This window comes from Lathyrus oleraceus, chromosome 7, assembly GCF_024323335.1.
Source record: "Lathyrus oleraceus cultivar Zhongwan6 chromosome 7, CAAS_Psat_ZW6_1.0, whole genome shotgun sequence".
Lineage (NCBI taxonomy): Eukaryota > Viridiplantae > Streptophyta > Magnoliopsida > Fabales > Fabaceae > Lathyrus > Lathyrus oleraceus.
In genome coordinates, this window is record NC_066585.1 from 429,430,584 (window position 1) to 429,441,496 (window position 10,913).

General features: G+C 42.8%; 1 long non-coding RNA gene across 1 annotated transcript; it reads left to right on the plus strand.

The window, feature by feature from the left end:
* Positions 1–7,651: 7,651 nt before the first annotated feature.
* Positions 7,652–8,246, plus strand: LOC127107281 (uncharacterized). Its single transcript, XR_007795673.1, has 2 exons — positions 7,652–7,792; positions 7,909–8,246. It is a non-coding gene; the product is annotated as an uncharacterized LOC127107281 (long non-coding RNA).
* Positions 8,247–10,913: the final 2,667 nt, after the last annotated feature.

The following is a 10,913-nucleotide window of genomic DNA, read 5'->3' on the forward strand; positions in this document are numbered from 1 at the left end:
ACGGTGGCGCTGTGAGCTGGAAAAGTTCAAAGCAAGATACAGTTGCTGATTCTACAACGGAGGCCGAGTATATTGCTGCCTCAAGTGCAGCAAAGGAAGCTGTTTGGATCAAAAAGTTCATTAGTGAACTTGGCATAGTCCCTAGCATTGTGGATCCCATTGGTCTCTACTGTGATAACAATGGTGCTATCGCACAAGCCAAGGAGCCTAGATCTCACCAACGATCCAAACACATACTTAGGCGTTATCATCTCATTCGAGAGATAATAGATAGAGGAGATGTGAAAATATGCAGAGTACCTACACTTGACAATATTGCTGACCCACTGACAAAGCCTCTTGCGCAGCAGAAGCATGATGGCCATATTAGATCTATGGGTATTAAGGGTATGCCTGATTGGCTCTAGTGCTAGTGGGAGATTGTTGGTGTAAGCCCTAGAGGCCAATACTTTTGATACTTGTATCGAATTATTTATTAATAATAAAAGGCTTTTTCTTTATTACGTTTGTTTAATAAAGTCCCTAGAATAGCTAGTCTGTTTAATGTATCAAGTATGACTTAATCATGAGATCACATTAAACATAAGGACACTATTCTTAAAGTATCCGTAGTCGGGCTTTAGTGTGAAGTGGGATAACATTAAAGCATCAAGACTATTATGTTTGGAGACTGATGATCACATCTCATGGATCATGGATAAAGAGTTATCAAGTCTTAAACATAGGTATGAATATTAAGAGTAATATTTGTACCGGATTGACCCGCTATGAGAATACTATATAGAAAGTTATGCAAAGTGTCATAAGTTATTCTCATGGTGATAATAGTGTATTCCACTCTTCGACCTGAAACCACTATGGATCCTAGATGTAGAGTCGAGTGCTTTATTGCTGATCCAACGTTGTCCGTAACTGGATAACCATAAAGACAGTTAATGGGTACTCCACAAAGCATGCTGAGGGACATGAGTGTCCTAGATGGAATTTGCCCATCCTGCGTAACAGGATAAATGTCTATGGGCCCAATATTGAACTGAACAAGGATGACACGGTCTATGCCTTGTGTTCAATATAGACATAAGGGCAAAAGGGTAATTATACACATAATTATTATCACGGAAGGAATTGTCAGATCACTTGACATTTTCGTGTCTTGGGTAGCAGTGATGTGTTGCTAGATACCGCTCACTGTTTGTTATGTTAAATGTGTGATTTAATATAATTGCCAACGTCACGAAAACCTACAGGGTCACACACAAAGGACGGATTGATGAGAGATAGAGTAACTAAGGAATATCGTAAGGTACGGTACCCTTAACTGAATTATAGAACATCGTAAGGTACGGTGTACTTGAGTAGAATACGAAATATGGTAAGGTACCATGGGCTTAAGTGATTTTGGGCATATTATAAGATATGGGCCAAAATACACTTAAGTGGGCTTTTAGCTTGAAGCCCGCACAAGTGGTTCTATAAATAGAACCCTTGTGCAGAAGCAAAAATTTGCGGTTGCATTATTTTCGTTTTCTATCACTCTCTCTCTCTCTCACTCAAAGTCTTCATTCGTACCAGCTAGCACTGAGATTGAAGGAACCCGTTCGTGTGGACTGAGTAGAGACGTTGTCATCGTTCAACGTTCGTGATCGCTTCGTGGATTTGCATCAAAGGTTTTGATCGTCACAAGAGATCTGCACCAAAGGTTTCAACCGTCACAAAAGGTAAATATTCTATCACTGATCATGACCATTCGTAAGGATCTCTAAAGGAGAAATTTTTTAATTTCCGCTGCGCTTTGGGTCGCAATTCTCCTTCATCACATACTTCCGAAGAAGGTAGCTGGCTAGGTATTCCGCTTTATTTGTGGGATACCCTTGTGGAGATTCATCCTAATTACCTAACTGATTACAAATGTTGCCTTTGAATATATGATCTTGGCCCTCTCTTTGTTGCCTTACGGTATTACGGTCATGTCCCGCGAATGTAAGGATACCCTTAGCCAAGACCCTTCGATTAAATCATTATGTCCCTATAAGATAAATCATAGTCCCTCGGATGTTGCCTTCGAATATATGACTTTGTCCCTCGATGACCCTTCGTGGTAGCCTACGGTTAAATGATGATCGTCCCTTCGAATGCTAAGGTATCCTTACAAATGTTGCCTTCAATGACCAATCGACGACCCTACGATGTCCCTTCACATCCAAAGGATAAGACTACTTACTTCTCAATAGTAAGGACAGTTTTACCCTCCTAAGGATAGGAAATACCCATAAAGACCTTGGGTAGGTATAACTCTTAAATGCTGACTCACAATGTCGCATTACGCGAAAAACCGGCGGGAAAACAAGAACAACAGAGCCGCCACCGTGCGTTATTTATCCCAAAAAGAGGGAAAGGAAACGCTCAGAGTAAACCTGGGAAAAGACGTGGTCTCGCGACCAAAGAGAATGGGATCGGGAGTCGGTCATGCGAAGGGAAGGTATTAGCACCCCTACGCATCCGTCGTACTCGACGGGATCCACGCACAATAGGAAGGGAAATTGGTTGCTAAAACACTGCTCAAACACACACAAACACTGGCTGAAAGAGACACAAGGAAACAAACAAGACTGACTCGGCAGGACATCGTATCCTGGGCCTACTTAGTCTATCAGGCATAGACATCAGAGTCAAAGTAGTTCGGACAGGGGAAACGACACATGCTCGCTAGGATGTCGCATCCTATGCATACGTATCTCCTTTGGACGAAGGAGAATCAGAGCATTCGTAGCTCGGCTGACACACACACAAACAAACGAAGGCAAACGTGGAGCCTGAATGCCAATCACTGGACTTATATCAGCATCCGAACCAAAACGCACACACACTGGAACCCGAATGCCACTCGATGGTCTTACATCGGCTTCCAAGCACACAACAACACAACAAGTTAATAGGGAGTCGGGGACTCGAGCCTATAACTGTCAAGCAACACGCACAAAAAGAAAAAAAAGCGCCCGGAGAGATCAGCTCAATCTCCTGCCTACATACTTCATCTGGTGTGAAGATCAGGGCGATGTAGTTCCCCTACGCAGGGAAAAAGGACTAACCTAACCAGATAACAGAGGGAGACACAACACTAGGGAGACTACGACTCGAGCCTAGATGTTGTCATGCAAAGTCATCCCTAAGTTAAGGTTTCTAGCTAACTTGCACAGGAAGCAAGGGTCTCGATTGCAACTAGGGCAAGAGAAAGGGGAGGTCTCAATCGCAACGAGGGCGAGAGAAAAGAATTAGTGTTAGTGGTTAGTCAAACTCGACAAGAAATCGCATCTCGTGCCTACGTATCTCATCTGAATATGAGAATCAGAGTTGCCGTAGTTCGGCTAAACTATTCCTGTTGGTTTGTGTTTTTTAAGTGGACAACGTCACTACGCAATCTACCTGATGCTCGACCTTTGGAGACTTACTCACCTGTAGTAGAAGGAGTTGACGTATCCTTAAGAGGGGATAATGTTTGTTTGTGTTTTAGGAAAGCTCAAGCAAGAAAGGAAGTCCTATACGAAGGAACCGTGCTACCTTAATTGTCATGCAAACGAGACTACGCGGAGTCTAGCAAACCTAGGGGATACAATCACACCACACAAACATGTACAGCATGAAATAAACACACCAACAAGGGGCTCAAACATCAGGGCTAGGCTTTAGTCGAGGGGTCATATCAACCTCAACAAACAAGCCTCTGTATCGGGGTCAGGTTAGCTCTTAACCTTGCCATTGAGGGGCTAAGGTGAAGCTGATGAAAGGTGAGTGAAGATGAGACTTCACAGCTCTTATCCCTGGTCAGGGAGAGCTTCAGACAAAGGAGCGTGGGTCCAGAATGGAGGGACCCTTCTACGCTCGAGACTCTGACTCGATTGTGCAACAGCACAAGATCTTGGGTTTGTGTCCCAATGCATCAACACACAACCGTGCGAGCAGAGGGACGACTCAACAGAATAGTGGGGGATAGATTGCATATCCCTTGGCTTCCACCAATTGCCTTAAATAAGGACTTTCCCTGCCTGGCACAAAATGTAAACAACCACAAACATCGCCTCTTAAGGAGGACTTTAGACAGTTGCCTGGCCAATTAACAGGCCAGGTCTTCCAGACTACATGAAGTCAGAAGATTATACCTCAGTGGTAAGCAACCACAAGCTAGCAAAGCAAAGTTCAAAAATGAACTCAAAGCCACTTAGGTACCTGTGAAAAAATCTAAAACAATCAGTTAAACTGTATAGACAAACAACCAACAGTCAATATTAAACAGACAGACAAAGCATCATCAGACAATGAGCAAGGCACAAGCACAAGTGAATTTGTTCTCAAAGCCTACAAAACAACACAATGTTAGCCAACATCAACCAATAATCAGGCTTAAATGAATGAGGCACTCCAATCATGGCAATGTGCCTTTGAACCTGAAATCCATAATCCAAACAGTGAGTCCAAACCACTAGGTCAAAGCCTAGGGTCAAAAGAGGGAAAAAATCCAGAACAGAAGCTGATACTCCACATGAAATTCATTTACTCAAGTGATAACATGTCCTAAAATTAAGGGAGCACGCAAGATTGAATTATTTCTAAGTCTAGGGGTAGAACAGTTATCTCACAGTTAGGGAGCAATATTGAACTAAAATTCTATTATGAGATCCTAATTAGAATCAATTAAAATCTAAGCTAGATTTAATATTCTAAAAAAAATCCAAGCGATTATCTAATTCTAATAATATTTCTAATTGTTTCTAAAATTCTAAGCTAATATCCTAATTAACTTTTTCTAATTATTAACAGCAACTAAACAAGTAACCTACTAACCACACCTACTTATTTCAAAAAAAAACTATTAGACTATTCTAAACATCATGCTAAATCAACAAATTCTAATTCTAATTTGACAAATAAAAATGATAAAATTCTGAAATTTATTTCTAATAATATCACAATTAATCCTAATTACTAGTTAACCTAATTAACTATTGTAAAAAACCAAGCCATGGATTATTCAGAAATTCAGCAGACTGGGCCTAAAGGCTAAGCCCACACTGAGGGGGTATGAATAGCGAAAGGAGCATGGAAATACCGAAGGCTCGGGCCTAAGGCCCAACCAAACCCAAGGCTGCATCAACGGGATGTATATCCCTTCTTCGCCTTCCTGTGAACAAAATGTCTCTAAGGAAAAATGGAAACAATGCGTGTTTAAACAACTCCGCCACGCCGGAGCTCATCGCCGGTGACGGCGGAGCTCCTATCACCCCTAAAACCATGTCAATACAGCGAAATTCCAAACCGAACCTACGCACGGGAATAGTTTCCCTTAACTCTCCATAATCCGTCCGAATCGAGGACGTCCTTCCAAGAAACCAAACTCTCACAGGCGAAATCACACGGAGGATTCGCGTCAACTCAAACAACTAGCTTAGGGTTCACGATCTCTAAGACGACTCCACAATACGGTGGCGAATTTATGCCGAACTAAAGGGAAAAGATAAATACCTCCGATGTGAATTCCGACGAGGATGAGCTGAAGAAGATGGACGTGGTTTTATTGACGGTGAAGCGCCGACGATGACCGAGTGAAGTAGACGCCGGTGTTGGATCCAGAGGCGCACGCGAGCAATCGAGGCGTATAATGAGTGATTTCTTCGTGTCGGACTTCCGTTTACGTTCAGCCACAAGGAGGCGTTCGTCACCGGTTCAGATCGAACCGATACCGGTATTCCGAAGTCGTTAATGATGTTCACAGGTGATTATCCTTCCTCTTCCGTATGAATCTTTTACGCTATATTCCTGCTTCTTCCCTATGGATTCTTGCGGTTGTTTCTTCTTCTTCAGTTTCTTTCTTGGAGTGATTCTGGTGAGATGTTGATTGTTGATGGTGAAGGTGTCGTGAATTTGTTACGGTAGTCGAAGATTCTGTGAGTATGGTTGAAGATTGACACAGTGAATGTCGTTGAAGAATCGAGGTGGAAGTGGTGGTTTAGCTCTGCCGTGTAGAGCTTCGAATGATGAAGCTCCCACAACAATGGAGGATGAGCGTGTACTGAAGGTGAGGATTGAGTGCAGAAGCTTTTTTGGAATCAGGGAAAAATCTTTCGAACCCAATGATTGGCAATGATTGCCTCTTATATAGGCTTGATCCAAGGGGCAAATTGGAGAATTGGATTTGGGTTGTTAGATCCTGATTTTGCCAGCTGGATTTAAGTGAAGGTGAGTTTTAAATTAAATCACGTGGAATTTTCCACAAGTTCACTCTCTAATCCCTTTGCTTTAAGTTCTTTGATCCAACTGTGGATAACTGTTATTGAACCAAACTGATTTGGACTGTTGCTTAACTTCCTGAACTGCATATTATTTTGAAACTCATTGATTTGAACTGAACTGCATTGGCTTGTTGTGACTTGCTTAGATATTTTCTATGGTGCAGGATTCGTGTTCAGTTTGGTGTAGTGTCAGGGTTAATATACATTGTGTCAACACAAGCAAATTCATTGCAAGCCCCCGTCGGTTGCCGTTATTGCTCGATGCTAAGTTTAGTGGCTTGATGCAAGACTCGCCCTGTCGCAGTGCAGTATTGTTATGCTGCTAGATCCGGAACTAGCCTTAGACCGATGTTGCCGGTAACTCGAGTATGCTGCTGGATGTTGTGTTGGTCTGCTGCAACAGGTATATCTGACTGAATTGTTGCTATTACTAGCTGCTGAGTATGCTTTGTTGAAGTGACCAAATGGCTAATTGTAAGTTTGCATTGCCTTGCTGCTGCAGCTTGAAATGAGTATGGTTTTAGGTTTGCCCTTTAATACCCCAAACAGGTCATGCTTTATTGCAGGCGAAGCCTTGTTTCACTTGGTCTATGTGTGTTTTGGACAGGGTTTGGCAGTATTTGCCTGTAACAGTCCTTGAGCAGAAGGTAATTGATCAGATAAGCTCAGAGGTGCTACTTTCTCATCTTCCATCAACGTTCCAGAGGGAATATGAAGTCTTCCGTCAATGTTCCGGTTTGATGACCTGTGGGGTCTACATTTCCCATAGTGTTTTTCTACCCAGTGTTCTAACCACAAATGAATCATTATTTGCCTCTTTGATTGTGGCCTTTGGAGGAACACCGAGAACAACAGCTTCATTCAACAATCCACCTTTAAGGACCTTTTCCACATCTGGCAGTGCATATTTGAATCCCGCTTGGCAATTTCTCTTCTCATCTTCGAAACTGTCCCGTTTAGGCATGGTAACTCCCATCCTCTTCTCTAATTCTGACTTGTGTCGGTTGTGACTTATTGTTCAGAAGTTGCGCATGTTGGCAACATGACAATGACCTGACCCTTGGTCCCCTTTTGCAGGCTAATACTGTTCACGATCACGACGCCGACTTCTTCATGGCCTGATGGGTTAGAATGAATTGCAGCTAAGCGTCGCAATATTTTACAATATGACAAGCTGGATGTGATTCTGCAGGTGAGACACCACTGCTGTCCGGTTGCAGGCCTACACATTGATCCATTATGTCATGACTGCAGTTCTGTTCTGATTTTGACTTGTGGTTCAATGTTGTTAGCAGGTACGGTGACATCTGGGTCTGTATTATGGCAAAGCACCTCAAACTTCTACATTGCTTGATAACCGTGGATGCCAAGCCTTGCGTAAAGACGTTGAAGGGCTTTAGTCTTCAAAAGAAGAACATCCACATTTCCGCTTGTTTAGGCTAGCTGTATCAGATGCTTCCTCACAACAGGAGTATTTAATCCAGATCCAACTAATAACAGCAGCAAGAGTAACTCAACTCTCTCTAATCTGTAACTTCATTTATTCAACTCCATACACTGTCATTATTGGATGCACGATTTCTAGCATGACCAACTTTGATTCACTTTCTTGGATTTCATGCAGGTCATGTGCACATGGAGGGTGATTCGTTGAACAAAACCACATGATGGCCAACATTGAGTTTTACGACCATTCACGACACATGGCAAACCAAAAACAACAGTCACAGATTAAGATTGAGAACGGAATCAGAATTGGGATTGGGGATATAGGGTTTTAGGAAGTTGGGGAATTAGGTTGACTTTGGTCAAAGTTGACCAAAAAGTCAACTGTTGACCAAAAAGTCCAATATTGGTCAACACCTCTTCCTTTGCATTTTTTCCATGTAATGAACCTTTTATGATCATGTAATGAATGACATTTCTTCATTTAAATGAACTTGGATTGGTATTTGAATTAAATGGCTCTCGAAATGAATTAATTTGAAATTATCTTACATGAATGAGTGGATTTTGAACATGTATTGGAACAAAGTGAAATGGATATGACACTGACTGAATTAATCATGAGTGACACTCCAATGATAATCATGAAACAAAAGGACTTAGAAAGGATCAAGATGTGCTGAACCACAACCTTCGTAAACCGAATACTAGAATCAATGAACATGAGCATGGTAGATAGAAACACAACCAAGAACTCCACCCAGATGAACCAGGACCAAGAAGTTGCTGAATGCAAGTTGACCAAGCAAGGGGATCAAGCATTTTGAATGATGATGTACCAGCCGAACTAGGACTAGGAGGCCACAATATAGGAATTTGACCTGATCAGGGTATGGAACCATGACCAAGTAAAGGCCTTTAAATCAGGGTCTTGATCCCTCCAGAACCACTATTAACATCAGATTTAAGCATAATGCCCGAACATCTCCACACTAGGCTTCGATTGGGGCCACCCCGAATTCACTGAGAAATCCTAGTTTCCACTAGGTGTAAGAATAAAGCTCTGAATTCAAGTCACTGCTCTCTTGTATTGAACCTTGCTTATGTAGATGAAATGCATGCTTATGATGATATGCAAATGTTAATAACCTAAAAATGAAATGAATGTACAAATGGGAGGGTGCAAATTTGAGGTGCTACAGCTGCCCCTATTCAATCAACTGGGAACCCGAATGGATGAGAGCAACGGCTGTCAGACTTTCAGGGTAAACAGGGATTGAATACCAAGTACCGTAGAATTTGCACACTGCTGGGAATTTTTTTTTGTTTTCTTCTTTCTTTTCAGGGTAAAGCACATCCAGACATCGACACACGATGAATGGGAACAGAAATCATCTCAACTAGATGCCAACGGACAACTAGGAAACACTCAACGTTTACCAAAACCAACGGAGAGGTAACTCAACTCTACTGGGGATAACCAGGAAAGGATACAACCATACGTCAGCGGACGTAATGGGGAAAAACTCAACGTTTACCAAGACCAACGGAGAGGTAACCAATCATTAATGAATGACTGGAAGGATAGTGATACAACCATACGTCAGCGGACGAAATGGGAAAGACTCAACGTTTACCAAGACCAACGGAGAGGTAACCAATCATTAATGAATGACTGGAAGGATAGTGATACAACCATACGTCAGCGGACGTAATGGGAAAAACTCAACGTTTACCAAAACCAACGGAGAGGTGACCAGACATCATCGGATGAATGGGAAGAGAGATACAACCATACGTCAGGGGACGTAATAGGAAAAACTCAACGTTTACCAAAACCAACGGAGAGGTGACCAGACATCATCGGATGAATGGGAAGAGAGATACAACCATACGTCAGCGGACGAAATGGGAAAAACTCAACGTTCACCAAGACCAACGGAGAGGTAACCAATCATCATCGGATGAATGGAAAGAGATATACAACCATACGTCAGCGGACGAAATGGGAAAAACTCAACGTTTACCAAGACCAACGGAGAGGTGAACCAACTTGGGGAAAGGTACAACTAGACGTCATAGGACGACTAGGAAAAACTCGACGTTTACCAAGACCAACGGAGAGGTAACCAATCATTAATGAATGAATGGGAAAACTCAACCAGACGTCATAGGACGAAAGGGAGACTCAACGTTTATCGACACCAACGGAGAAGGAGGAAACTCAACCAGACGTCATAGGACGAAAGGGAGACTCAACGTTTATCGACACCAACGGAGAAGGAGAAAACTCAACCAGACGTCATAGGACGAAAGGGAGACTCAACGTTTATCGACACCAACGGAGAAGGAGAAAACTCAACCAGACGTCATAGGACGAAAGGGAGACTCAACGTTTATCGACACCAACGGAGAAGGAGAAAACTCAGCCAGACGTCATAGGACAAAAGGGAGACTCAACGTTTATCGACACCAACGGAGAAGGAGAAAACTCAGCCAGACGTCATAGGACGAAAGGGAGACTCAACGTTTATCGACACCAACGGAGAAGGAGAAAACTCAGCCAGACGTCATAGGACGAAAGGGAGACTCAACGTTTATCGACACCAACGGAGAAGGAGAAAACTCAGCCAGACGTCATAGGACGAAAGGGAGACTCAACGTTTATCGACACCAACGGAGAAGGAGAAAACTCAGCCAGACGTCATAGGACGAAAGGGAGACTCAACGTTTATCGACACCAACGGAGAAGGAGAAAACTCAGCCAGACGTCATAGGACGAAAGGGAGACTCAACGTTTATCGACACCAACGGAGAAGGAGAAAACTCAACCAGACGTCATAGGATGAAAGGGAGACCACAACCGGACACCAAATAGGACGTCTACTGGGGATTCTGGCTGGGAAATCAACCAGACATTAATGAATGACTGGGAATAGGGTATACAATCAGACGTCATCGGACGAATGAGAAAAACACAACGTTTATCGAAACCAACGGGGAGGTAAATCCACTTGGGGAAGGGTACAACTAGACGTCATAGGACGAATAGGAAAAACTCGACGTTTATCGACACCAACGGAGAGGAGAAAACTCTGAGGGGAATCATATGGTATTACCAAATGATCTGTAGGGAATAAGCAGCTAGACATCATCGGACGACTAGGAAAAACTCGACGTTTA